The sequence below is a fragment of the Balaenoptera ricei genome, unplaced genomic scaffold, assembly GCF_028023285.1.
Source record: "Balaenoptera ricei isolate mBalRic1 unplaced genomic scaffold, mBalRic1.hap2 scaffold_598, whole genome shotgun sequence".
Lineage (NCBI taxonomy): Eukaryota > Metazoa > Chordata > Mammalia > Artiodactyla > Balaenopteridae > Balaenoptera > Balaenoptera ricei.
This window is the reverse complement of record NW_026777784.1, coordinates 76518-103133: the sequence shown is the minus strand read 5'-3', so window position 1 is coordinate 103133 and position 26616 is coordinate 76518. Positions and strand designations below refer to the sequence as shown.

At 46.2% G+C, this 26616-nt stretch overlaps 1 long non-coding RNA gene across 1 annotated transcript; it reads left to right on the top strand.

The window, feature by feature from the left end:
• The first annotated feature begins 1106 nt into the window (after window positions 1-1106).
• LOC132358909 (uncharacterized) lies at window positions 1107-26589 on the top strand. The gene is made up of 3 exons (XR_009500630.1): window positions 1107-1223; window positions 13811-13908; window positions 26453-26589. It is a non-coding gene; the product is annotated as an uncharacterized LOC132358909 (long non-coding RNA).
• The last annotated feature ends 27 nt before the right edge of the window (window positions 26590-26616 follow it).

Genomic DNA, 26616 nt, shown 5'->3' with positions numbered 1-26616 from the left:
TCCTCCATCTCCTACCCCATTAAGCCCGCTTCAGTTCATCTCCTGAATTTCTTTGGAATCTGTCAGCCAGCTCTTCCTCAACTTCCTAATACTGAACTTGCCTGTCTGTTGCGATTAGGTCCTAACTAGTGTCCATATGTCTTGTTTCCTTCCCATCCACTCTTCACACAAGAAACCTTCAAAGCAAGTTGGAACGTTGCTCATAAACATCGCTCACAAACATTGTTTTGAGAATAGAAAACACACTGTTGGCCTTTAAGACTCTGCGTGGTCTAGAATCCTCTCTGCTTCTCTAGCCCCATCTTGTGCCACTTTTGCCCTCACTTTCTATGCTTCAGATACACTGAATTAACCTTAGTTCTCACTCATCTGACAGAAGTCAGTTCAGATACTATTTTTCACTGTGATTCCTAGCATTAAGGAATTTGATTATCAGGTTTTGTATGAGGACTATTTCATCAGGGGTACAGAAGTTCTGGCCATCTCTGGTTTTGGATATCCCTTATTTGTTGAGACCTTTGCGTTGTTTGGTTGCCTTTTGTCTGTTTTCCAGATGGGAAAACAGGAACAAGGGAAGTATAGGTTATTACTAGGTGGGGTTGAACAAGTGGAGCAGCAAACTGCAAAGCAGAAAGAAGAGGGACGCACTATAGAGGGATATGACTTCCATTCTCAAGGCGCCTGCATCCTGTGCAGGGAGACAGCCTAACATAAAATGTGCCTAACAACAAATATATTGACTTCTTACTAAAAATCTCCAGTTCATAGAACCGAGGGGTTTGTACCTTCTCCTTTAAAAGTGGTAGTCCTGGGACTTCCCCGGTGGTCCCGTGGTGAAGACTCTGCGCTTCCAATGCAGCAGGCGTGGGTTCAGTCCCTGGTTGGGGAGCTAAGATCCCACATGCTGCGCAGCCAAAGAAATTTTTTTCGAACGTTATACTCCTGTATTATTGGCTTTAGTGGTTTCGATTTTGTTTTACTGTTAAGAAGATTTCAGTTTATTTACCGGGAACAAACAACACATAATGTAAAAATAGTTTCCCAGAAACGATTTCCATCATTCTCTTCTTCCCTTTCTCCCGCAGACTGGTGTTTCACCTTGACAAGTTCTCTGTCATTCCATAGGAAAGCTGTCTGGCTTGGAGGTTGCAATCCCAGGGAATTTTTCATCAGCGGGGAAGTCTCCATCACTACAGAGGAATCAAGGGAGAAGTCAGTCCCTGGTAAGTGAGATGCTCCCCCTAAACACCAACACAGCAGTCGTGTACCTTTCAAGGGGTTCAGGGGCAAGATGGGCAAAGGCATTTCTACTAACTCTTCTTAAGGATCACGGACAGTGCCCTATGCTACGAGGTAAGCGGTGACTGTTGTAGTTCTTACTGGTGATCCTTTCCTGTCACTGATTCTCGGCTTTCTTTGTATTTCATAGGACTGTTGTAAGTCCAATACAAAATGAGTCTTATTTTTAAAAACCTGAAATGTTTTACAGAGCCTAGCATTCTCATATAGGGTCCTTTCCATTCTCCCCACTTTCCCGAGAGGCCAAGAACACTTCACACCATGAACTAGGAGAGGGGGTAGAGCCCTTTCTGATGAAATACATCAACAAAGACAGAGCCTTAGCCTGCTTGCTCTCTGGACAGGATCTCGGACCACAAGGTCTTCAATCCTGGTATAAATGAAGGAAGTGAGGACAGTTCAACTGGCACTCTCATAACAAGAGTTCTGAAATAACCTTCCAAAGAGACTATAGCAGTAGATGAGGGAAGGGAGTGCTACAGTGTGGCAGTACAGGGGGGAACGATCGGCTACAGCAGTGAAAAGTGTGGTACCGATTGGTGTGCTCTCGGGGTTCTTGTACATGTAGCATAGATGACCTCTACAGTGGCCCTCCCACCTTCCCACCTGCATTAGGTGTTCTTTTTTTTTGTAATTTATGTTTATGTATTTATTTACTGTTTGAACTTATTTATTCTACGTATTTATTTTTTTGGCCGCACTGGGTCTCTCATTGCTGTGCACGGGCTTTCTCTAGTTGGCGGCTAGCGGGGGCTACTCTTGGTTGCGGTGTGCGGGCATCTCATCGCGGTGGCTTCTCTTGTTGCGGAGCATGGGCTGTAGGCACGTGGGCTTCGGTAGTTGAGGCTCACGGGCTCTAGAATGCAGGCTCCGTCGTTGTGGCACATGCGCTTAGTTGCTGCACGGCATGTGGGATCTTCGCAGACCAGGGCTCGAACCCGTGTCCCCTGCATTGGCAGGCGCCACCAGGGAAGCCCTAGGTGTTCTCATATAGAGTCTAAAAACAGAGAGCACTGAGAGAAGGTAGTGGTTATTAAAGGCTCAGGATCTAAATTCTACCTGTCTCTACACCCCTTCCCAGCTGTCGATTTGACCCCATTTTTCAATGCTGACCTCATTGTTCAACTTTTCTCTGCCGTCTGTATACTCACCTTGAAAACTTGTTTCTGTGATGCGTTGAGCAGACACAGGGTGGCAGACTGCAGAGGTGGAAGCTGGTGGTCGGATATTTGTGGGCTGAATCTCCTTCAGTCCCGTTCCCATTTCTGGTTGCCCAGAGGCCCGACTTCCTGTGTGTGACGCCGAGCCGTAGGATTGCGGGCAGGAGCCAAGTTCTCCATACAGTAAAGACCCCAGTGTGCCTTGGTTATAGTAATATACCTGGCTTCCTTCCTGGCAGGGAAGTGACAGGCGGCTCTGCCCCTGATTTGTTCGTGGGCCTCCTGTTCCAGCAGTTCCCTTGGCTCTGCCCCTGTCGTCAGCTGCCCCTAGGATAACTCTGAGCCCTAGCCACTTCTCTGGTAGATTTCCCTATTCCCCCACTACAGTCACACCTGAATAAGGCAACTCAGACCTTTCAGAGATGTGTCCTGAACCTCTTGTTTTCTGAAATACCTATCTGGTGGTTGTGAGACTTAAGGCCAGCGTCCCCGAGAGACTTTTTCTATTTCTCCTAGTAAACCTAGACTCCTCTTCTGTCACCTTCAACTCTACTCCAATTGTGTTCTTTCAACCCAGACCTCTGACCCTGCTTTTTACTTCTGCCATTTCATCCTCACTCCTGCTTCCTTTCCTAAATCCATACGTCTCTTTTGGCCTTCCTAGCCCTGGGCCAAGTTCCTTCCTCTTTGCTCAGTTTTTACCCCTTTCCTTCATTCTCCCATCCAACTTTCAGTCCTTCCTTTCTCACGCCCCAGTTAGCAGCATCTGAAAATTCGAAAGGTTTGTTACTCGTCTATTTAATTGTATTCCATTTACTTATTCAGTTCTATACCTGTCTTACCTGTGTATGGAAGAACAGCTGGTAGCCAAGGTGGCACCAAGAATCCTAGCAGCTCTCACTTGACGTATCCGTAGTAGTCGGCAATTTCCATTTCGTTTTCCCTCTCGGTGAAAAATTGCAGCTTGCCCGAAGAGGTGTATCTGGCAGCATTCTCCCGTTGTTGTTGAGCCCGCCTCTTCATGGCCTCTCGCTCTGGCCTCTGCTCTTGTTCGATGGGCTTTGACATGACTGGCTCAGGCACGTTGGGTTCCCTCCATGGAACTCGTTGCTTGCTGAAGTCTTGGAGTAGAAATTGGGTTTGGAGCTTGGGTGGGGCCTGGCGCTTATTCACAGCAGGGGGAACAGGCTCCCGCTGGAGAGGAGCGCCAGATGAAGTTTTGGAGGGTGCAGGCCTAGGAGCAGCAGACTGAGGGACACGAGGCTGGGTGTGGTTGGTCCAAGCCGGTTGGGTTGGGTTGGTCACAGTTGGCTGAGCTGGTTTGGCGGGGCCTGGCAAAGAGGCAGGAGCTGGCTGGGATGAATTGACTGCAGCAGGTTGAGCTGAGTCAGTAGAACCAGGCTGGGCACGGTAAGCCCCAGCAGGCCGATGTGAGGCCAGAGACTGTGGCCTCCGAGGAGCGGGTCGAGCTTGAGGCTTGTCCCAGGCAGAAAAAGGCAGAGGTATCAACTTGACCTTCCCAGGAGGAGGCCGCTCATACTGGGCTGGAGATGGACACTCTGTTTCAGCACTGCTGTCTGGTTTCTGGGCTTGGACTTGCGTTTTCTCAGGACCCTTCCCCTCACGTGGGGTATGCCGCCATGGCTGGATAGCTGGGGGTGGCTGGGGGTCTTTGGGGTTGCTTGACTTTCCCAAGAGCCGACAGGAAGAGAGCCCAGTTTTCGTCTCATTCTTCTTCCCCAGCGCATGAAGAACCTTCACAGACTCCAGCATGCGCACGCCAAGGGAGGTTCGAGGCTTTTGAAAGCTCTGTTGGAGAAGCTCAGTTTGGTGTTCCTTTCGCTTCGTGTGGGGGATTGCTGGCTTCTCTTCTGCCTTGACTTTGTTCCCTGACTGCTTGTTCTCTTCAGCCTTGTTTCTCCCTCTGGTCCTTTTGGTCTTTTCCTGCCCGTGGCTCTTAGTTTTGCTGATCTTTCTGGATGCAGCTTTCTGAGGTTTGCCTTGAGAGTGCTTGGCCGTGTTCACAGGAGCCCTGTCACTGACTGCAGCGTGGCAGGTAACCACTTCTCCCCCTAACAGGCACTCTGGATTCTTTGGCTGGATTTTGGCCTTGGGAGCGCCACTGATAGGCTCAGAGGCTTTCTGTTTGTTCTTCCTGGGTTGATCAGAGGGAACCTTTATGACACTTGGCTTTTCCTGCACCTGATTCACCTTAATGGCTCTGGTGTCTTTAGCTTTGATCACGTTGGGACCTTGGGATTGATCAAGCTCTTTCAAAGGATTAAAGAGCTGGGGAAGGTGAATATCCTCCGCCAGTGTAGTAACGTCTGCAAGACCACTGCTAGGTTCAATCCCATTTTCAAGTGTCCCTAGGTCCTGACGACTCCGGCTGTTCTCTCCCAGATCAGCATTTTCAGAACCAGGCTGCTCCTCTTGGCTGAGGGGATCGGTGCAGGCCAGCGGCTGGTGAATATCAGGGATTCCTAAAGGGAGTAGTGGAGGATCTTGGTTCTCTGTTGGGATCTGGTAGGCATCCAGAGGCTTTGAAAGCTTGGTTTTGATATCATCCACGTGCTTACTCTCTATTTGTCCCTGGCTTGGAGCTGGAGGCAGGGCCAGGAGACGCCTGGCACTCTGGACTGGAGCTGTCACTGAAATGTCCCCAAGTTCAGATGGTGGGTTACTCTCAAGTATGTGGCTGTTTCTGCTACTGCAGGACTTGGGGAGTTCTTGACTTTGTGTCACACAAAACGTCTGGCTTGGAGGTTGCAATCCCAGGGAATTTTTCATCACCAGGGGGGAGGTCTCCATCCCTACAAAGGGATCAAGGGAGAAGTCAGTCCCTGGTAAGTGAGATGCTCCCCCTAAACACCAACACAGCAGTCGTGTACCTTTCAAGGGGTTCAGGGGCAAGATGGGCAAGGCATTTCTACTAACTCTTCTTAAGGATCATGGACAGTGCCCTATGCTACGAGGTAAGCGGTGACTGTTGTAATTCTTACTGGTGAGCCTTTCCTGTCGCTGATTCTCGGCTCGCTTTGTATTTCATAGGACTGTTATAAGTCCAATACAAAATGAGTCTTATTTTTAAAAACCTGAAATGTTTTACAGAGCCTAGCATTCTCATATAGGGTCCTTTCCATTCTCCCCACTTTCCCGAGAGGCCAAGAACACGTCACACCATGAACTAGGAGAGGGGGTAGAGCCCTTGCTGATGAAATACATCAACAAAGACAGAGTCTTAGCCTGCTTGCTCTCTGGACAGGATCTCGGACCACAAGGTCTTCAATCCTGGTATAAATGAAGGAAGTGAGGACAGTTCAACTGGCACTCTCATAACAAGAGTTCTGAAACACCTTCCAAAGAGACTATAGCAGTAGATGAGGGAAGGGAGTGCTACAGTGTGGCAGTACAGGGGGAACGATCGGCTACAGCAGTGAAAAGTGTGGTACCGATTGGTGTGCTCTCGGGGTTCTTGTACATGTAGCATAGATGACCTCTACAGTGGCCCTCCCACCTTCCCACCTGCATTAGGTGTTCTTTTTTTTGTAATTTATGTTTATGTATTTATTTACTGTTTGAACTTATTTAGTCTACGTATTTATTTTTTGGCTGCACTGGGTCTCTCATTGCTGTGCACGGGCTTTCTCTAGTTGGCGGCTAGCGGGGGCTACTCTTGGTTGCGGTGTGCGGGCTTCTCATCGCGGTGGCTTCTCTTGTTGCGGAGCATGGGCTGTAGGCACGTGGGCTTCGGTAGTTGAGGCTCACGGGCTCTAGAATGCAGGCTCCGTCGTTGTGGCACATGCGCTTAGTTGCTGCACGGCATGTGGGATCTTCGCAGACCAGGGCTCGAACCCGTGTCCCCCGCATTGCATTGGCAGGCGGATTCTTAACCACGGCGCCACCAGGGAAGCCCTAGGTGTTCCCATATAGAGTCTAAAAACAGAGGGCACTGAGCGAAGGTAGTGGTTATTAAAGGCTCAGGATCTAAATTCTACCTGCCTCTACACCCCTTCCCAGCTGTCGATTTGACCCCATTTTTGAATGCCGACCTCATTCTTCAACTTTCTCTGGCGTTTGTTATACTCACCTTGAAAACTTGTTTCCGTGATGCGTTGAGCAGACACAGGGTGGCAGACTGCAGAGGTGGAAGCTGGTGGTCGGATATTTGTGGGCTGAATCTCCTTCAGTCCCATTCCCATTTCTGGTTGCCCAGAGGCCCGACTTCCTGTGTATGACGCCGAGCCGTAGGATTGCGGGCAGGAGCCAAGTTCTCCATACAGTAAAGACCCCAGTGTGCCTTGGTTATAGTAATATACCTGGCTTCCTTCCTGGCAGGGAAGTGGCAGGCGGCTCTGCCCCTGATTTGGAATCTGAGATGGTGTTCCCTGAGCAAGGCTGGCAGAAAGCGATGGATGTAGAGGGACCATGTTCTTGGCGTCTGAAGTTTTATCATACTGGGCTGCCAGAAACATGGAGGAGGCAGCTGTGTGGCGGTCAGTGAGTGCCAGAGTAAAGTCTCCGAGTGAAGAAGAATTCTTTTCAGTGCTTGCTGTGATGTCCCACTCAAGAACACCTGGATAGGAAGCAGCTGAAGTGGAGATCTGGCTGTGGTCAGTAACTCCAGATAACATAGTCGTGCTAGAATGTTGGTAAAGGTAGGCACTACCCATGAGTGTCTGGAAAGGGGTACCAGTAGCCGATGCCGAACTGACGGCAGGGGCAGAGACTCTGGAGAAGTTGCAGACACTTCGTGTTAGGGAAGTTGCATTGCTCACCACAGGAGGAGAATGCTGCAGAGAATTTAGAGTTCCAAGTAGAGATGGATGTTGGAAATTTTCTGTAAGAACAAGAGGGTCATGACAAACTCAGGGAGGTTGAGAAATTCTCACTACGTTTGAGGAACGGCATCATCTGAAGGTTCTTGCTATCAGGACACCTCTACTATCACTACTTCCTGAGAAACCCAAAATCAGACAGTTAATGATGGCTGTAAGGACTGAGCAGTTTTCCACTCTTCTCTATTAACTGCCTGTGCTCCCAATCTTGGGCACAGACGGGCAGAAGAGCCAAGTGGTGTGGTTCAGAGATTGTTCTCTAGGCTGGAAGCAACCTTCTCCCTGCCCTGTCTTTCCCTTCAGCCTGCACTCGTATTGACTTCTATGCTATTTCCTAGACTGGAAGCATTTTAGAACTAGGAGGCCCTTAGAGAACTTCGATGTTCTCAGTCTCATTTCGTGAGTAAGGAAACTGAGGCTCAGAGAGGTCGGGTTGACTTGTTCAAGTTCTCTCATTATGTTAGTATCATTACCAGGTTTCAGAACCTAAGTATCCTGACTTCCTTGCCAGGACTCCACTCTGAGCATGATACTGCCAGAAAGCAGGAGAAACAGAACTTATAATATAGGCATTTTTTTTGTCCATTAGAAAACAGTACGGCTATTACCATTGTCGTCTTCAGTGTCTCCCTTTGCTTGTGCAGTTCCCACGCTATTACCTAGAGGTGACGTACAGCTCAGTCCAACTGGTGAATTGAAAGAGTCATTTTTGCCCTCTTCAAGCCTGGTTTCTCATCCTACCTCAAAATGATTACCCGAAAGTGGATTTCTTAAGTGCTTTTGGAAAGGGAAAAGTTATCTGATTCCTTCAGATTACTCATCTATAAAGTGGTTATAACACCACCACCAATAATAATAGCAGTAATAATTAATAGATGAATAAGCTGATCTATTGCGTATGATTTATATGGAGGAAGATACAATAAGTTCTAGAAAGACAAAGAAAAATCATGACAAGCATATTACGTTAACGAAAAAGAAATCCATAGATATTAATGAAAACTGGGGTATGTGGCAAGTATCGAAGCCTAATGAATTTACTAACAAATGGCATTCTGTACCATCCATGCAACATTATGAAAGTGAATTTTGCCCACTCTATTTTAGTGAATACTATTAACCAGAAAACACGATGGAGGTGATAGAGGTGAATGAATTCCTAGCCAATGCATACAGACAGAGAAGGTATGTCAGTAAAAAATGCATAACAAGCAACAGAATGCAATAAATGTGCATGTATAGGTAGCCACAACACACATAGACAAGTATTTCAATGAAAACCGGTACGAAGCAGACGGCAAAATAATAAGTGTAAAAGAGTTTCATTATTGTGCTCCTTCATATTTTTACCCAGCAAGTAAGAGGTATTAAGCCTAGGAGAAATATATATTTCAATGAATATAGCTTATATAATAAGCAGAAAGGAAGCTTAAAATGTATCAGGAAGGTTTTTGGATTTATCCTAGAACTTAGATTAGAATCATCTTCAGCATCCAAGAAGATGGCATCCCAAAACCTCAAAAAACCATCATGCCTAGAATCCCATTAAAAAAGATTTTCAAATGTAAGAAAATCCACAGGACTCCACAATATGGTTTTCGATAAACGTGGATGTTTGTTTGTTTTGTTTCTTTGGCCGCGCCGCGTGGCCCTGGCCGTGAAAGCACCGAGTCCTAAGCACTGGACCGCCAGGGAATTCCCTAAGTGGGGGGGAATTAGAGATGTGGGGCTTGACTTTTTCTTCTTCTTCTTCTTCTTCGGTAGCTAAGATCTACAAGCGAACGATGGCTGTTGATCAATGTGCTCTCTGTGTTAGGAAGGAAATAACTGTAAAAATGAAAAGCAGCCTTGCCTTAGAACCTACATATCACACAAAGGAAAATAGTCCTTCTGATTCAATTTAGAAGATATCACTTAAAATGTTGAATTGGCGAAATGTCTACCTAGTTTAAAAATTAGAAAGAATAAAACACTGAAAAGCAGCCCCCTAGATAACCACTGTGGTTGCTTGTTTATAGGAGGCATCATTTCTAAAACGTGTTTCTAAAATGTTTATATTCAAAACTGTCAAGTGGCCAACTGTATTCAGAGAGGCAATAAAAGAAAGAAAACGGAGTATGACTTTTCTGATAAGCTGCCTTTCCTGGTGATCCCCTGTTCTGGCCTTACTTTCCTTCTTCGTCTGTTAATGTAAGGGTTTGCTACCATCAACTTGGTTTTGCCCTGCTCTGAGCAGGTTTCCCTCTGTGCTGTTTCTGCTTTAATTGAAAATCTTTGGTTCCCATCAGCATTCCATTGCAAACTCCGTTTTTCTTGAGAGCTCCTCTATGCTTTCCCTCTTCATTCTTACATTTTCTCCCATCTCTTGGTGCCTGTTGGCCTGTGCTAATGAAAACCATCCTAAACTTCCTTACGCTCGACTCTGTGCCTCCCTGTAGAGCCCAGTACTCTCCATCCTCTCTCCCTATTCTCTCTTTTCAACTAGTCGAAATCCTAGTGGAGGGAGACCATTAGAGATGAAACATCTTGGTATATATTGCTAGTTTTCTATGTCCCCTGGCTTTTCTATGTTTCTGTTGAAACACTCTTGAGAAGTGTCTGATTTCATTTTCTACATGGGTACCCTTTAAGGCTCAGTACTGGAAAAGAAGGGGATCAGAGTGATCAACCCAATGTGGTATCCTAACGTAACAGTTAAGGAAAGCAACAGGCTTTGTGAGACAGCCAGTGATTTGTCCAAAGTCACACAGATAGTAAACGTCAAAGTCAAAAGTGAAATTAGGTCTCCAGACTTGTAGTTCAATACTTTCCCTCATTATTCCATGCTATTTTGAATCTCCTACTCAATTTAGGGGCAAAAGAAATCGAACGCAAAACTTTCCAAAGTTTCTTTTCTTACCTGACATGGTCAGAGAAGAGGAAGCATCCACTGCAGGTACAAGGGATGAGGAGACAACACTAGAGGATGTCTGAGTGGCTGCAGCTGAACGGCGCACGTGTCCAGTACAGAGGTCACTGGTTACTGGTCCAAACAGCTCCACGGAAACCCCAAGGCTCTACCAAGTGGTAGTAGGTTTGGTAGGAGAGTGATGTCACAAAGCAGGCAGTTGAAAGGTATGAGAGAGCCAATAGGGAGGTCCGATCCCCAACAGGAAGGCGGGCTTGGGTGAAGAGAGTGTAGGAGAGCTAAAACAACACCTGAGTTTCTGAGCTCTGGGGAGGAAATCCTAGAAGACAGATTTACCTCCCCCAGGCTCTTCCATTAGGGAAATCATTGCAACATTTCTTACAGACGTTCATTAATACACTGAACTAAGAGTTACTTACATTCTACAGAGTATTCTATTTTATGTATCATATACTTAGAGCTATATAGATCTTATTTAATTAATAATCCTTAGGAAGGAAAGAGCCATCTAGTTTGAACTATTACAGTTGTTCTGAAATCATATGTGTCTAATGAGTGAACTGATAGCAGCTTTTAAGGAGCCAAAGTAGGGATTAAGAAGCTCTCTTTGTAACTTGGTTCAAGAGTAGGGTGAAGTTTCTTGAGTGTACCTTGTGGAGAATGTTGTGGTCCAAGGCTCTTCTCTTTTAGTTTCTTCTCCTTGACTCCTACCTTCCTTGGGCTGGGCTAGGCTGGGGGCCAGGTTGGACTTGCGACTTAACATTTCTCTTCCGCTTTCTCTTGTTTTTTTTTCTTCCATTATGGGCATTGCTTCGAGGACAAGCCTTGATCTTGCATTGGACGTTACTTCCTGTCAACTTCCAGCAGCAGGAGTCTTCTTTTCAGTGCTTGATGCCTCACGAAATAGACTCTGCCCGTTGGCAGCAAATACCAGAGAGCTAGGAGACAGAGCTGGTTGCAGACCTTTCCTCTTCCAGCCTTTGGTTGCAATTGTTTGGCCCGTAATTTGCTAGCTCTAGTTCCTTGGGCCACACAGGTATCCTGCCATCTCCAGCTCTTGTTATATGTGAGAGACATTCTGAACACTGTCCCTTTTTCTTTGCACAGAAGTATATACAGTGTGGCAGTTACTGTAATCTCCTCCGCCTTGCAAACAGCCACTCTAGAATCTTGGACCTCTAGGACTCTCTGTCTTGCATGCTTGGGGGCAAGGCCAAGCAAAATGAAGAGGAGAATAATTAGAGAAAGAGGAGGACGTTGGTGGAGAATTGGGAGCAGGTAAGGTGAAAAGGGCACAGGAGAAAAGAGATGCATGTAGACTTTTTGGTTTCTGTGGGAAACAGGTTGACACACTTGGGCCTCATTTGGTATTAACAGAACAGAGAGTTAAAGATCTAAGTAGCTAGATAGTGTGCAGCAACTGCCATGAAGTCTGTACACTGAAGAGAACAGTCTCACATCTAGTTTTCATTTTGTTTTATGTCATAGTACCTTATTTATAGCATTCACTGGTGTGTTTGTAGAATACAGATGTTTTCAAATGCTCTGGTTTTGTCTACATGGTTATCTCCTTGTCCTGTTTGTAAGGAATCCAACATTGTAAGACATATTGCATGTTTTTCTCTTGACGACTGTTGACCTTGAAGCGTCATGAGCTAACTTGAGCTGTTGGATTCTGTGGAGAAACGTTCAAAAGGGTCTGTGAAAAAGGCACTGTGGTGAGTCGCATTATGCACCCGAGCGTAAGGAGCAGATATCTGCCACCAGCCCAGCTTGGCCTGGATTGCCTCTGTTTTAGTTCCCCTGGTTAGTGCTTTTCTCCCTAACCACTCTTGTGACTGTGATAATGTGAGTACGGGCTGAGTTGCTAATGATCTATGTGTGAGGTAAGCTGGTTTGAGGGAGGAAATCTATGGACCTAGTCATTTTCCTTGGTGGTAAGCTTTCAGGGGTGCAGAGATTGATCTTCCTGGGGCCTTTTCTGGTCCCAGGAAGATATCGCATAGATGGGACCTCCCAAGACACACATTGAATCTTTAGGCCTGTTTTTCCTATTATGAGGTACGAGTTTCTTCACTGATGGGGATGATGCTTATCTGAGAAGAAATTGTGAAAGGTGGTGTAGTGTGGAGGTGTGGCTTCAGCTTTTAAGTTTTCCTCCAGGTTTTTCCCCTAAGCTTCCTACTTCGGACGGCCTACTTACATGATACTAGTAGGTGATGTCCGGCTAACAACTTCCTAAATATACCTGCAAGCCAGATCAGTGTCTCTTTTCTCTGTATTCCCATGGAAGTCAAGAGTCCCGCCGAATTTTCCATCGAAACAGTTGATTTGTGTTGTCTCTAGGAATTCTAAAGGGCGTACCGTTGCTTCCTAACCGGTGTCATTTGGGAGATCCGCCTCTGTACGTTCAAATGATTAATTTTGAGACTTTGCTCATGTGTGCAGTAAACCCTTGAATTCCCTAAGACCTTCCTTTCCTCCATCTCCTACCCCATTAAGCCCGCTTCAGTTCATCTCCTGAATTTCTTTGGAATCTGTCAGCCAGCTCTTCCTCAACTTCCTAATACTGAACTTGCCTGTCTGTTGCGATTAGGTCCTAACTAGTGTCCATATATATCTTGTTTCCTTCCCATCCACTCTTCACACAAGAAACCTTCAAAGCAAGTTGGAACGTTGCTCATAAACATCGCTCACAAACATTGTTTTGAGAATAGAAAACACACTGTTGGCCTTTAAGACTCTGCGTGGTCTAGAATCCTCTCTGCTTCTCTAGCCCCATCTTGTGCCACTTTTGCCCTCACTTTCTATGCTTCAGATACACTGAATTAACCTTAGTTCTCACTCATCTGACAGAAGTCAGTTCAGATACTATTTTTCACTGTGATTCCTAGCATTAAGGAATTTGATTATCAGGTTTTGTATGAGGACTATTTCATCAGGGGTACAGAAGTTCTGGCCATCTCTGGTTTTGGATATCCCTTATTTGTTGAGACCTTTGCGTTGTTTGGTTGCCTTTTGTCTGTTTTCCAGATGGGAAAACAGGAACAAGGGAAGTATAGGTTATTACTAGGTGGGGTTGAACAAGTGGAGCAGCAAACTGCAAAGCAGAAAGAAGAGGGACGCACTATAGAGGGATATGACTTCCATTCTCAAGGCGCCTGCATCCTGTGCAGGGAGACAGCCTAACATAAAATGTGCCTAACAACAAATATATTGACTTCTTACTAAAAATCTCCAGTTCATAGAACCGAGGGGTTTGTACCTTCTCCTTTAAAAGTGGTAGTCCTGGGACTTCCCCGGTGGTCCCGTGGTGAAGACTCTGCGCTTCCAATGCAGCAGGCGTGGGTTCAGTCCCTGGTTGGGGAGCTAAGATCCCACATGCTGCGCAGCCAAAGAAATTTTTTTCGAACGTTATACTCCTGTATTATTGGCTTTAGTGGTTTCGATTTTGTTTTACTGTTAAGAAGATTTCAGTTTATTTACCGGGAACAAACAACACATAATGTAAAAATAGTTTCCCAGAAACGATTTCCATCATTCTCTTCTTCCCTTTCTCCCGCAGACTGGTGTTTCACCTTGACAAGTTCTCTGTCATTCCATAGGAAAGCTGTCTGGCTTGGAGGTTGCAATCCCAGGGAATTTTTCATCAGCGGGGAAGTCTCCATCACTACAGAGGAATCAAGGGAGAAGTCAGTCCCTGGTAAGTGAGATGCTCCCCCTAAACACCAACACAGCAGTCGTGTACCTTTCAAGGGGTTCAGGGGCAAGATGGGCAAAGGCATTTCTACTAACTCTTCTTAAGGATCACGGACAGTGCCCTATGCTACGAGGTAAGCGGTGACTGTTGTAGTTCTTACTGGTGATCCTTTCCTGTCACTGATTCTCGGCTTTCTTTGTATTTCATAGGACTGTTGTAAGTCCAATACAAAATGAGTCTTATTTTTAAAAACCTGAAATGTTTTACAGAGCCTAGCATTCTCATATAGGGTCCTTTCCATTCTCCCCACTTTCCCGAGAGGCCAAGAACACTTCACACCATGAACTAGGAGAGGGGGTAGAGCCCTTTCTGATGAAATACATCAACAAAGACAGAGCCTTAGCCTGCTTGCTCTCTGGACAGGATCTCGGACCACAAGGTCTTCAATCCTGGTATAAATGAAGGAAGTGAGGACAGTTCAACTGGCACTCTCATAACAAGAGTTCTGAAATAACCTTCCAAAGAGACTATAGCAGTAGATGAGGGAAGGGAGTGCTACAGTGTGGCAGTACAGGGGGGAACGATCGGCTACAGCAGTGAAAAGTGTGGTACCGATTGGTGTGCTCTCGGGGTTCTTGTACATGTAGCATAGATGACCTCTACAGTGGCCCTCCCACCTTCCCACCTGCATTAGGTGTTCTTTTTTTTTGTAATTTATGTTTATGTATTTATTTACTGTTTGAACTTATTTATTCTACGTATTTATTTTTTTGGCCGCACTGGGTCTCTCATTGCTGTGCACGGGCTTTCTCTAGTTGGCGGCTAGCGGGGGCTACTCTTGGTTGCGGTGTGCGGGCATCTCATCGCGGTGGCTTCTCTTGTTGCGGAGCATGGGCTGTAGGCACGTGGGCTTCGGTAGTTGAGGCTCACGGGCTCTAGAATGCAGGCTCCGTCGTTGTGGCACATGCGCTTAGTTGCTGCACGGCATGTGGGATCTTCGCAGACCAGGGCTCGAACCCGTGTCCCCTGCATTGGCAGGCGCCACCAGGGAAGCCCTAGGTGTTCTCATATAGAGTCTAAAAACAGAGAGCACTGAGAGAAGGTAGTGGTTATTAAAGGCTCAGGATCTAAATTCTACCTGTCTCTACACCCCTTCCCAGCTGTCGATTTGACCCCATTTTTCAATGCTGACCTCATTGTTCAACTTTTCTCTGCCGTCTGTATACTCACCTTGAAAACTTGTTTCTGTGATGCGTTGAGCAGACACAGGGTGGCAGACTGCAGAGGTGGAAGCTGGTGGTCGGATATTTGTGGGCTGAATCTCCTTCAGTCCCGTTCCCATTTCTGGTTGCCCAGAGGCCCGACTTCCTGTGTGTGACGCCGAGCCGTAGGATTGCGGGCAGGAGCCAAGTTCTCCATACAGTAAAGACCCCAGTGTGCCTTGGTTATAGTAATATACCTGGCTTCCTTCCTGGCAGGGAAGTGACAGGCGGCTCTGCCCCTGATTTGTTCGTGGGCCTCCTGTTCCAGCAGTTCCCTTGGCTCTGCCCCTGTCGTCAGCTGCCCCTAGGATAACTCTGAGCCCTAGCCACTTCTCTGGTAGATTTCCCTATTCCCCCACTACAGTCACACCTGAATAAGGCAACTCAGACCTTTCAGAGATGTGTCCTGAACCTCTTGTTTTCTGAAATACCTATCTGGTGGTTGTGAGACTTAAGGCCAGCGTCCCCGAGAGACTTTTTCTATTTCTCCTAGTAAACCTAGACTCCTCTTCTGTCACCTTCAACTCTACTCCAATTGTGTTCTTTCAACCCAGACCTCTGACCCTGCTTTTTACTTCTGCCATTTCATCCTCACTCCTGCTTCCTTTCCTAAATCCATACGTCTCTTTTGGCCTTCCTAGCCCTGGGCCAAGTTCCTTCCTCTTTGCTCAGTTTTTACCCCTTTCCTTCATTCTCCCATCCAACTTTCAGTCCTTCCTTTCTCACGCCCCAGTTAGCAGCATCTGAAAATTCGAAAGGTTTGTTACTCGTCTATTTAATTGTATTCCATTTACTTATTCAGTTCTATACCTGTCTTACCTGTGTATGGAAGAACAGCTGGTAGCCAAGGTGGCACCAAGAATCCTAGCAGCTCTCACTTGACGTATCCGTAGTAGTCGGCAATTTCCATTTCGTTTTCCCTCTCGGTGAAAAATTGCAGCTTGCCCGAAGAGGTGTATCTGGCAGCATTCTCCCGTTGTTGTTGAGCCCGCCTCTTCATGGCCTCTCGCTCTGGCCTCTGCTCTTGTTCGATGGGCTTTGACATGACTGGCTCAGGCACGTTGGGTTCCCTCCATGGAACTCGTTGCTTGCTGAAGTCTTGGAGTAGAAATTGGGTTTGGAGCTTGGGTGGGGCCTGGCGCTTATTCACAGCAGGGGGAACAGGCTCCCGCTGGAGAGGAGCGCCAGATGAAGTTTTGGAGGGTGCAGGCCTAGGAGCAGCAGACTGAGGGACACGAGGCTGGGTGTGGTTGGTCCAAGCCGGTTGGGTTGGGTTGGTCACAGTTGGCTGAGCTGGTTTGGCGGGGCCTGGCAAAGAGGCAGGAGCTGGCTGGGATGAATTGACTGCAGCAGGTTGAGCTGAGTCAGTAGAACCAGGCTGGGCACGGTAAGCCCCAGCAGGCCGATGTGAGGCCAGAGACTGGGGCCTCCGAGGAGCGGGTCGAGCTTGAGGCTTGTCCCAGGCAGAAAAAGGCAGAGGTATCAACTTGACCTTCCCAGGAGGAGGCCGCTCATACTGGGCTGGAGATGGACACTCTGTTTCAGCACTGCTGTCTGGTTTCTGGGCTTGGACTTGCGTTTTCTCAGGACCCTTCCCCTCACGTGGGGTATGCCGCCATGGCTGGATAGCTGGGGGTGGCTGGGGGTCTTTGGGGTTGCTTGACTTTCCCAAGAGCCGACAGGAAGAGAGCCCAGTTTTCGTCTCATTCTTCTTCCCCAGCGCATGAAGAACCTTCACAGACTCCAGCATGCGCACGCCAAGGGAGGTTCGAGGCTTTTGAAAGCTCTGTTGGAGAAGCTCAGTTTGGTGTTCCTTTCGCTTCGTGTGGGGGATTGCTGGCTTCTCTTCTGCCTTGACTTTGTTCCCTGACTGCTTGTTCTCTTCAGCCTTGTTTCTCCCTCTGGTCCTTTTGGTCTTTTCCTGCCCGTGGCTCTTAGTTTTGCTGATCTTTCTGGATGCAGCTTTCTGAGGTTTGCCTTGAGAGTGCTTGGCCGTGTTCACAGGAGCCCTGTCACTGACTGCAGCGTGGCAGGTAACCACTTCTCCCCCTAACAGGCACTCTGGATTCTTTGGCTGGATTTTGGCCTTGGGAGCGCCACTGATAGGCTCAGAGGCTTTCTGTTTGTTCTTCCTGGGTTGATCAGAGGGAACCTTTATGACACTTGGCTTTTCCTGCACCTGATTCACCTTAATGGCTCTGGTGTCTTTAGCTTTGATCACGTTGGGACCTTGGGATTGATCAAGATCTTTCAAAGGATTAAAGAGCTGGGGAAGGTGAATATCCTCCGCCAGTGTAGTAACGTCTGCAAGACCACTGCTAGGTTCAATCCCATTTTCAAGTGTCCCTAGGTCCTGACGACTCCGGCTGTTCTCTCCCAGATCAGCATTTTCAGAACCAGGCTGCTCCTCTTGGCTGAGGGGATCGGTGCAGGCCAGCGGCTGGTGAATATCAGGGATTCCTAAAGGGAGTAGTGGAGGATCTTGGTTCTCTGTTGGGATCTGGTAGGCATCCAGAGGCTTTGAAAGCTTGGTTTTGATATCATCCACGTGCTTACTCTCTATTTGTCCCTGGCTTGGAGCTGGAGGCAGGGCCAGGAGACGCCTGGCACTCTGGACTGGAGCTGTCACTGAAATGTCCCCAAGTTCAGATGGTGGGTTACTCTCAAGTATGTGGCTGTTTCTGCTACTGCAGGACTTGGGGAGTTCTTGACTTTGTGTCACACAAAACGTCTGGCTTGGAGGTTGCAATCCCAGGGAATTTTTCATCACCAGGGGGGAGGTCTCCATCCCTACAAAGGGATCAAGGGAGAAGTCAGTCCCTGGTAAGTGAGATGCTCCCCCTAAACACCAACACAGCAGTCGTGTACCTTTCAAGGGGTTCAGGGGCAAGATGGGCAAGGCATTTCTACTAACTCTTCTTAAGGATCATGGACAGTGCCCTATGCTACGAGGTAAGCGGTGACTGTTGTAATTCTTACTGGTGAGCCTTTCCTGTCGCTGATTCTCGGCTCGCTTTGTATTTCATAGGACTGTTATAAGTCCAATACAAAATGAGTCTTATTTTTAAAAACCTGAAATGTTTTACAGAGCCTAGCATTCTCATATAGGGTCCTTTCCATTCTCCCCACTTTCCCGAGAGGCCAAGAACACGTCACACCATGAACTAGGAGAGGGGGTAGAGCCCTTGCTGATGAAATACATCAACAAAGACAGAGTCTTAGCCTGCTTGCTCTCTGGACAGGATCTCGGACCACAAGGTCTTCAATCCTGGTATAAATGAAGGAAGTGAGGACAGTTCAACTGGCACTCTCATAACAAGAGTTCTGAAACACCTTCCAAAGAGACTATAGCAGTAGATGAGGGAAGGGAGTGCTACAGTGTGGCAGTACAGGGGGAACGATCGGCTACAGCAGTGAAAAGTGTGGTACCGATTGGTGTGCTCTCGGGGTTCTTGTACATGTAGCATAGATGACCTCTACAGTGGCCCTCCCACCTTCCCACCTGCATTAGGTGTTCTTTTTTTTGTAATTTATGTTTATGTATTTATTTACTGTTTGAACTTATTTAGTCTACGTATTTATTTTTTGGCTGCACTGGGTCTCTCATTGCTGTGCACGGGCTTTCTCTAGTTGGCGGCTAGCGGGGGCTACTCTTGGTTGCGGTGTGCGGGCTTCTCATCGCGGTGGCTTCTCTTGTTGCGGAGCATGGGCTGTAGGCACGTGGGCTTCGGTAGTTGAGGCTCACGGGCTCTAGAATGCAGGCTCCGTCGTTGTGGCACATGCGCTTAGTTGCTGCACGGCATGTGGGATCTTCGCAGACCAGGGCTCGAACCCGTGTCCCCCGCATTGCATTGGCAGGCGGATTCTTAACCACGGCGCCACCAGGGAAGCCCTAGGTGTTCCCATATAGAGTCTAAAAACAGAGGGCACTGAGCGAAGGTAGTGGTTATTAAAGGCTCAGGATCTAAATTCTACCTGCCTCTACACCCCTTCCCAGCTGTCGATTTGACCCCATTTTTGAATGCCGACCTCATTCTTCAACTTTCTCTGGCGTTTGTTATACTCACCTTGAAAACTTGTTTCCGTGATGCGTTGAGCAGACACAGGGTGGCAGACTGCAGAGGTGGAAGCTGGTGGTCGGATATTTGTGGGCTGAATCTCCTTCAGTCCCATTCCCATTTCTGGTTGCCCAGAGGCCCGACTTCCTGTGTATGACGCCGAGCCGTAGGATTGCGGGCAGGAGCCAAGTTCTCCATACAGTAAAGACCCCAGTGTGCCTTGGTTATAGTAATATACCTGGCTTCCTTCCTGGCAGGGAAGTGGCAGGCGGCTCTGCCCCTGATTTGGAATCTGAGATGGTGTTCCCTGAGCAAGGCTGGCAGAAAGCGATGGATGTAGAGGGACCATGTTCTTGGCGTCTGAAGTTTTATCATACTGGGCTGCCAGAAACATGGAGGAGGCAGCTGTGTGGCGGTCAGTGAGTGCCAGAGTAAAGTCTCCGAGTGAAGAAGAATTCTTTTCAGTGCTTGCTGTGATGTCCCACTCAAGAACACCTGGATAGGAAGCAGCTGAAGTGGAGATCTGGCTGTGGTCAGTAACTCCAGATAACATAGTCGTGCTAGAATGTTGGTAAAGGTAGGCACTACCCATGAGTGTCTGGAAAGGGGTACCAGTAGCCGATGCCGAACTGACGGCAGGGGCAGAGACTCTGGAGAAGTTGCAGACACTTCGTGTTAGGGAAGTTGCATTGCTCACCACAGGAGGAGAATGCTGCAGAGAATTTAGAGTTCCAAGTAGAGATGGATGTTGGAAATTTTCTGTAAGAACAAGAGGGTCATGACAAACTCAGGGAGGTTGAGAAATTCTCACTACGTTTGAGGAACGGCATCATCTGAAGGTTCTTGCTATCAGGACACCTCTACTATCACTACTTCCTGAGAAACCCAAAATCAGACAGTTAATGATGGCTGTAAGGACTGAGCAGTTTTCCACTCTTCTCTATTAACTGCCTGTGCTCCCAATCTTGGGCACAGACGGGCAGAAGAGCCAAGTGGTGTGGTTCAGAGATTGTTCTCTAGGCTGGAAGCAACCTTCTCCCTGCCCTGTCTTTCCCTTCAGCCTGCACTCGTATTGACTTCTATGCTATTTCCTAGACTGGAAGCATTTTAGAACTAGGAGGCCCTTAGAGAACTTCGATGTTCTCAGTCTCATTTCGTGAGTAAGGAAACTGAGGCTCAGAGAGGTCGGGTTGACTTGTTCAAGTTCTCTCATTATGTTAGTATCATTACCAGGTTTCAGAACCTAAGTATCCTGACTTCCTTGCCAGGACTCCACTCTGAGCATGATACTGCCAGAAAGCAGGAGAAACAGAACTTATAATATAGGCATTTTTTTTGTCCATTAGAAAACAGTACGGCTATTACCATTGTCGTCTTCAGTGTCTCCCTTTGCTTGTGCAGTTCCCACGCTATTACCTAGAGGTGACGTACAGCTCAGTCCAACTGGTGAATTGAAAGAGTCATTTTTGCCCTCTTCAAGCCTGGTTTCTCATCCTACCTCAAAATGATTACCCGAAAGTGGATTTCTTAAGTGCTTTTGGAAAGGGAAAAGTTATCTGATTCCTTCAGATTACTCATCTATAAAGTGGTTATAACACCACCACCAATAATAATAGCAGTAATAATTAATAGATGAATAAGCTGATCTATTGCGTATGATTTATATGGAGGAAGATACAATAAGTTCTAGAAAGACAAAGAAAAATCATGACAAGCATATTACGTTAACGAAAAAGAAATCCATAGATATTAATGAAAACTGGGGTATGTGGCAAGTATCGAAGCCTAATGAATTTACTAACAAATGGCATTCTGTACCATCCATGCAACATTATGAAAGTGAATTTTGCCCACTCTATTTTAGTGAATACTATTAACCAGAAAACACGATGGAGGTGATAGAGGTGAATGAATTCCTAGCCAATGCATACAGACAGAGAAGGTATGTCAGTAAAAAATGCATAACAAGCAACAGAATGCAATAAATGTGCATGTATAGGTAGCCACAACACACATAGACAAGTATTTCAATGAAAACCGGTACGAAGCAGACGGCAAAATAATAAGTGTAAAAGAGTTTCATTATTGTGCTCCTTCATATTTTTACCCAGCAAGTAAGAGGTATTAAGCCTAGGAGAAATATATATTTCAATGAATATAGCTTATATAATAAGCAGAAAGGAAGCTTAAAATGTATCAGGAAGGTTTTTGGATTTATCCTAGAACTTAGATTAGAATCATCTTCAGCATCCAAGAAGATGGCATCCCAAAACCTCAAAAAACCATCATGCCTAGAATCCCATTAAAAAAGATTTTCAAATGTAAGAAAATCCACAGGACTCCACAATATGGTTTTCGATAAACGTGGATGTTTGTTTGTTTTGTTTCTTTGGCCGCGCCGCGTGGCCCTGGCCGTGAAAGCACCGAGTCCTAAGCACTGGACCGCCAGGGAATTCCCTAAGTGGGGGGGAATTAGAGATGTGGGGCTTGACTTTTTCTTCTTCTTCTTCTTCTTCGGTAGCTAAGATCTACAAGCGAACGATGGCTGTTGATCAATGTGCTCTCTGTGTTAGGAAGGAAATAACTGTAAAAATGAAAAGCAGCCTTGCCTTAGAACCTACATATCACACAAAGGAAAATAGTCCTTCTGATTCAATTTAGAAGATATCACTTAAAATGTTGAATTGGCGAAATGTCTACCTAGTTTAAAAATTAGAAAGAATAAAACACTGAAAAGCAGCCCCCTAGATAACCACTGTGGTTGCTTGTTTATAGGAGGCATCATTTCTAAAACGTATTTCTAAAACGTTTATATTCAAAACTGTCAAGTGGCCAACTGTATTCAGAGAGGCAATAAAAGAAAGAAAATGGAGTATGACTTTTCTGATAAGCTGCCTTTCCTGGTGATCCCCTGTTCTGGCCTTACTTTCCTTCTTAGTCTGTTAATGTAAGGGTTTGCTACCATCAACTTGGTTTTGCCCTGCTCTGAGCAGGTTTCCCTCTGTGCTGTTTCTGCTTTAATTGAAAATCTTTGGTTCCCATCAGCATTCCATTGCAAACTCCGTTTTTCTTGAGAGCTCCTCTATGCTTTCCCTCTTCATTCTTACATTTTCTCCCATCTCTTGGTGCCTGTTGGCCTGTGCTAATGAAAACCATCCTAAACTTCCTTACGCTCGACTCTGTGCCTCCCTGTAGAGCCCAGTACTCTCCATCCTCTCTCCCTATTCTCTCTTTTCAACTAGTCGAAATCCTAGTGGAGGGAGACCATTAGAGATGAAACATCTTGGTATATATTGCTAGTTTTCTATGTCCCCTGGCTTTTCTATGTTTCTGTTGAAACACTCTTGAGAAGTGTCTGATTTCGTTTTCTACATGGGTACCCTTTAAGGCTCAATACTGGAAAAGAAGGGGATCAGAGTGATCAACCCAATGTGGTATCCTCACGTAACAGTTAAGGAAAGCAACAGGCTTTGTGAGACAGCCAGTGATTTGTCCAAAGTCACACAGATAGTAAACGTCAAAGTCAAAAGTGAAATTAGGTCTCCAGACTTGTAGTTCAATACTTTCCCTCATTATTCCATGCTATTTTGAATCTCCTACTCAATTTAGGGGCAAAAGAAATCGAACGCAAAACTTTCCAAAGTTTCTTTTCTTACCTGACATGGTCAGAGAAGAGGAAGCATCCACTGCAGGTACAAGGGATGAGGAGACAACACTAGAGGATGTCTGAGTGGCTGCAGCTGAACGGCGCACGTGTCCAGTACAGAGGTCACTGGTTACTGGTCCAAACAGCTCCACGGAAACCCCAAGACTCTACCAAGTGGTAGTAGGTTTGGTAGGAGAGTGATGTCACAAAGCAGGCAGTTGAAAGGTATGAGAGAGCCAATAGGGAGGTCCGATCCCCAACAGGAAGGCGGGCTTGGGTGAAGAGAGTGTAGGAGAGCTAAAACAACACCTGAGTTTCTGAGCTCTGGGGAGGAAATCCTAGAAGACAGATTTACCTCTCCCAGGCTCTTCCATTAGGGAAATCATTGCAACATTTCTTACAGACGTTCATTAATACACTGAACTAAGAGTTACTTACATTCTACAGAGTATTCTATTTTATGTATCATATACTTAGAGCTATATAGATCTTATTTAATTAATAATCCTTAGGAAGGAAAGAGCCATCTAGTTTGAACTATTACAGTTGTTCTGAAATCATATGTGTCTAATGAGTGAACTGATAGCAGCTTTTAAGGAGCCAAAGTAGGGATTAAGAAGCTCTCTTTGTAACTTGGTTCAAGAGTAGGGTGAAGTTTGTTGAGTGTACCTTGTGGAGAATGTTGTGGTCCAAGGCTCTTCTCTTTTAGTTTCTTCTCCTTGACTCCTACCTTCCTTGGGCTGGGCTAGGCTGGGGGCCAGGTTGGACTTGCGACTTAACATTTCTCTTCCGCTTTCTCTTTGTTTTTTTTCTTCCATTATGGGCATTGCTTCGAGGACAAGCCTTGATCTTGCATTGGACGTTACTTCCTGTCAACTTCCAGCAGCAGGAGTCTTCTTTTCAGTGCTTGATGCCTCACGAAATAGACTCTGCCCGTTGGCAGCAAATACCAGAGAGCTAGGAGACAGAGCTGGTTGCAGACCTTTCCTCTTCCAGCCTTTGGTTGCAATTGTTTGGCCCATAATTTGCTAGCTCTAGTTCCTTGGGCCACACAGGTATCCTGCCATCTCCAGCTCTTGTTATATGTGAGAGACATTCTGAACACTGTCCCTTTTTCTTTGCACAGAAGTATATACAGTGTGGCAGTTACTGTAATCTCCTCCGCCTTGCAAACAGCCACTCTAGAATCTTGGACCTCTAGGACTCTGTGTCTTGCATGCTTGGGGGCAAGGCCAAGCAAAATGAAGAGGAGAATAATTAGAGAAAGAGGAGGACGTTGGTGGAGAATTGGGAGCAGGTAAGGTGAAAGGGCACAGGAGAAAAGAGATGCATGTAGACTTTTTGGTTTCTGTGGGAAACAGGTTGACACACTTGGGCCTCATTTGGTATTAACAGAACAGAGAGTTAAAGATCTAAGTAGCTAGATAGTGTGCAGCAACTGCCATGAAGTCTGTACACTGAAGAGAACAGTCTCACATCTAGTTTTCATTTTGTTTTATGTCATAGTACCTTATTTATAGCATTCACTGGTGTGTTTGTAGAATACAGATGTTTTCAAATGCTCTGGTTTTGTCTACATGGTTATCTCCTTGTCCTGTTTGTAAGGAATCCAACATTGTAAGACATATTGCATGTTTTTCTCTTGACGACTGTTGACCTTGAAGCGTCATGAGCTAACTTGAGCTGTTGGATTCTGTGGAGAAACGTTCAAAAGGGTCTGTGAAAAAGGCACTGTGGTGAGTCGCATTATGCACCCGAGCGTAAGGAGCAGATATCTGCCACCAGCCCAGCTTGGCCTGGATTGCCTCTGTTTTAGTTCCCCTGGTTAGTGCTTTTCTCCCTAACCACTCTTGTGACTGTGATAATGTGAGTAAGGGCGGAGTTGCTAATGATCTATGTGTGAGGTAAGCTGGTTTGAGGGAGGAAATCTATGGACCTAGTCATTTTCCTTGGTGGTAAGCTTTCAGGGGTGCAGAGATTGATCTTCCTGGGGCCTTTTCTGGTCCCAGGAAGATATCGCATAGATGGGACCTCCCAAGACACACATTGAATCTTTAGGCCTGTTTTTCCTATTATGAGGTACGAGTTTCTTCACTGATGGGGATGATGCTTATCTGAGAAGAAATTGTGAAAGGTGGTGTAGTGTAGAGGTGTGGCTTCAGCTTTTAAGTTTTCCTCCAGGTTTTTCCCCTAAGCTTCCTACTTCGGACGGCCTACTTACATGATACTAGTAGGTGATGTCCGGCTAACAACTTCCTAAATATACCTGCAAGCCAGATCAGTGTCTCTTTTCTCTGTATTCCCATGGAAGTCAAGAGTCCCGCCGAATTTTCCATCGAAACAGTTGATTTGTGTTGTCTCTAGGAATTCTAAAGGGCGTACCGTTGCTTCCTAACCGGTGTCATTTGGGAGATCCGCCTCTGTACGTTCAAATGATTAATTTTGAGACTTTGCTCATGTGTGCAGTAAACCCTTGAATTCCCTAAGACCTTCCTTTCCTCCATCTCCTACCCCATTAAGCCCGCTTCAGTTCATCTCCTGAATTTTTTTGGAATCTGTCAGCCAGCTCTTCCTCAACTTCCTAATACTGAACTTGCCTGTCTGTTGCGATTAGGTCCTAACTAGTGTCCATATATCTTGTTTCCTTCCAATCCACTCTTCACACAAGAAACCTTCAAAGCAAGTTGGAACGGTGCTCATAAACATCGCTCACAAACATTGTTTTGAGAATAGAAAACACACTGTTGGCCTTTAAGACTCTGCGTGGTCTAGAATCCTCTCTGCTTCTCTAGTCCCATCTTGTGCCACTTTTGCCCTCACTTTCTATGCTTCAGATACACTGAATTAACCTTAGTTCTCACTCATCTGACAGAAGTCAGTTCAGATACTATTTTTCACTGTGATTCCTAGCATTAAGGAATTTGATTATCAGGTTTTGTATGAGGACTATTTCATCAGGGGTACAGAAGTTCTGGCCATCTCTGGTTTTGGATATCCCTTATTTGTTGAGACCTTTGCATTGTTTGGTGGCCTTTTGTCTGTTTTCCAGATGGGAAAACAGGAACAAGGGAAGTATAGGTTATTACTAGGTGGGGTTGAACAAGTGGAGCAGCAAACTGCAAAGCAGAAAGAAGAGGGACGTACTATAGAGGGATATGACTTCCATTCTCAAGGCGCCTGCATCCTGTGCAGGGAGACAGCCTAACATAAAATGTGCCTAACAACAAATATATTGACTTCTTACTAAAAATCTCCAGTTCATAGAACCGAGGGGTTTGTACCTTCTCCTTTAAAAGTGATAATCCTGGGACTTCCCCGGTGGTCCCGTGGTGAAGACTCTGCGCTTGCAATGCAGCAGGCGTGGGTTCAATCCCTGGTTGGGGAGCTAAGATCCCACATGCTGCGCAGCCAAAGAAATTTTTTTCGAACGTTATACTCCTGTATTATTGGCTTTAGTGGTTTCGATTTTGTTTTACTGTTAAGAAGATTTCAGTTTATTTACCGGGAACAAACAACACATAATGTAAAAATAGTTTCCCAGAAACGATTTCCATCATTCTCTTCTTCCCTTTCTCCCGCAGACTGGTGTTTCACCTTGACAAGTTCTCTGTCATTCCATAGGAAAGCTGTCTGGCTTGGAGGTTGCAATCCCAGGGAATTTTTCATCAGCGGGGAAGTCTCCATCACTACAGAGGAATCAAGGGAGAAGTCAGTCCCTGGTAAGTGAGATGCTCCCCCTAAACAC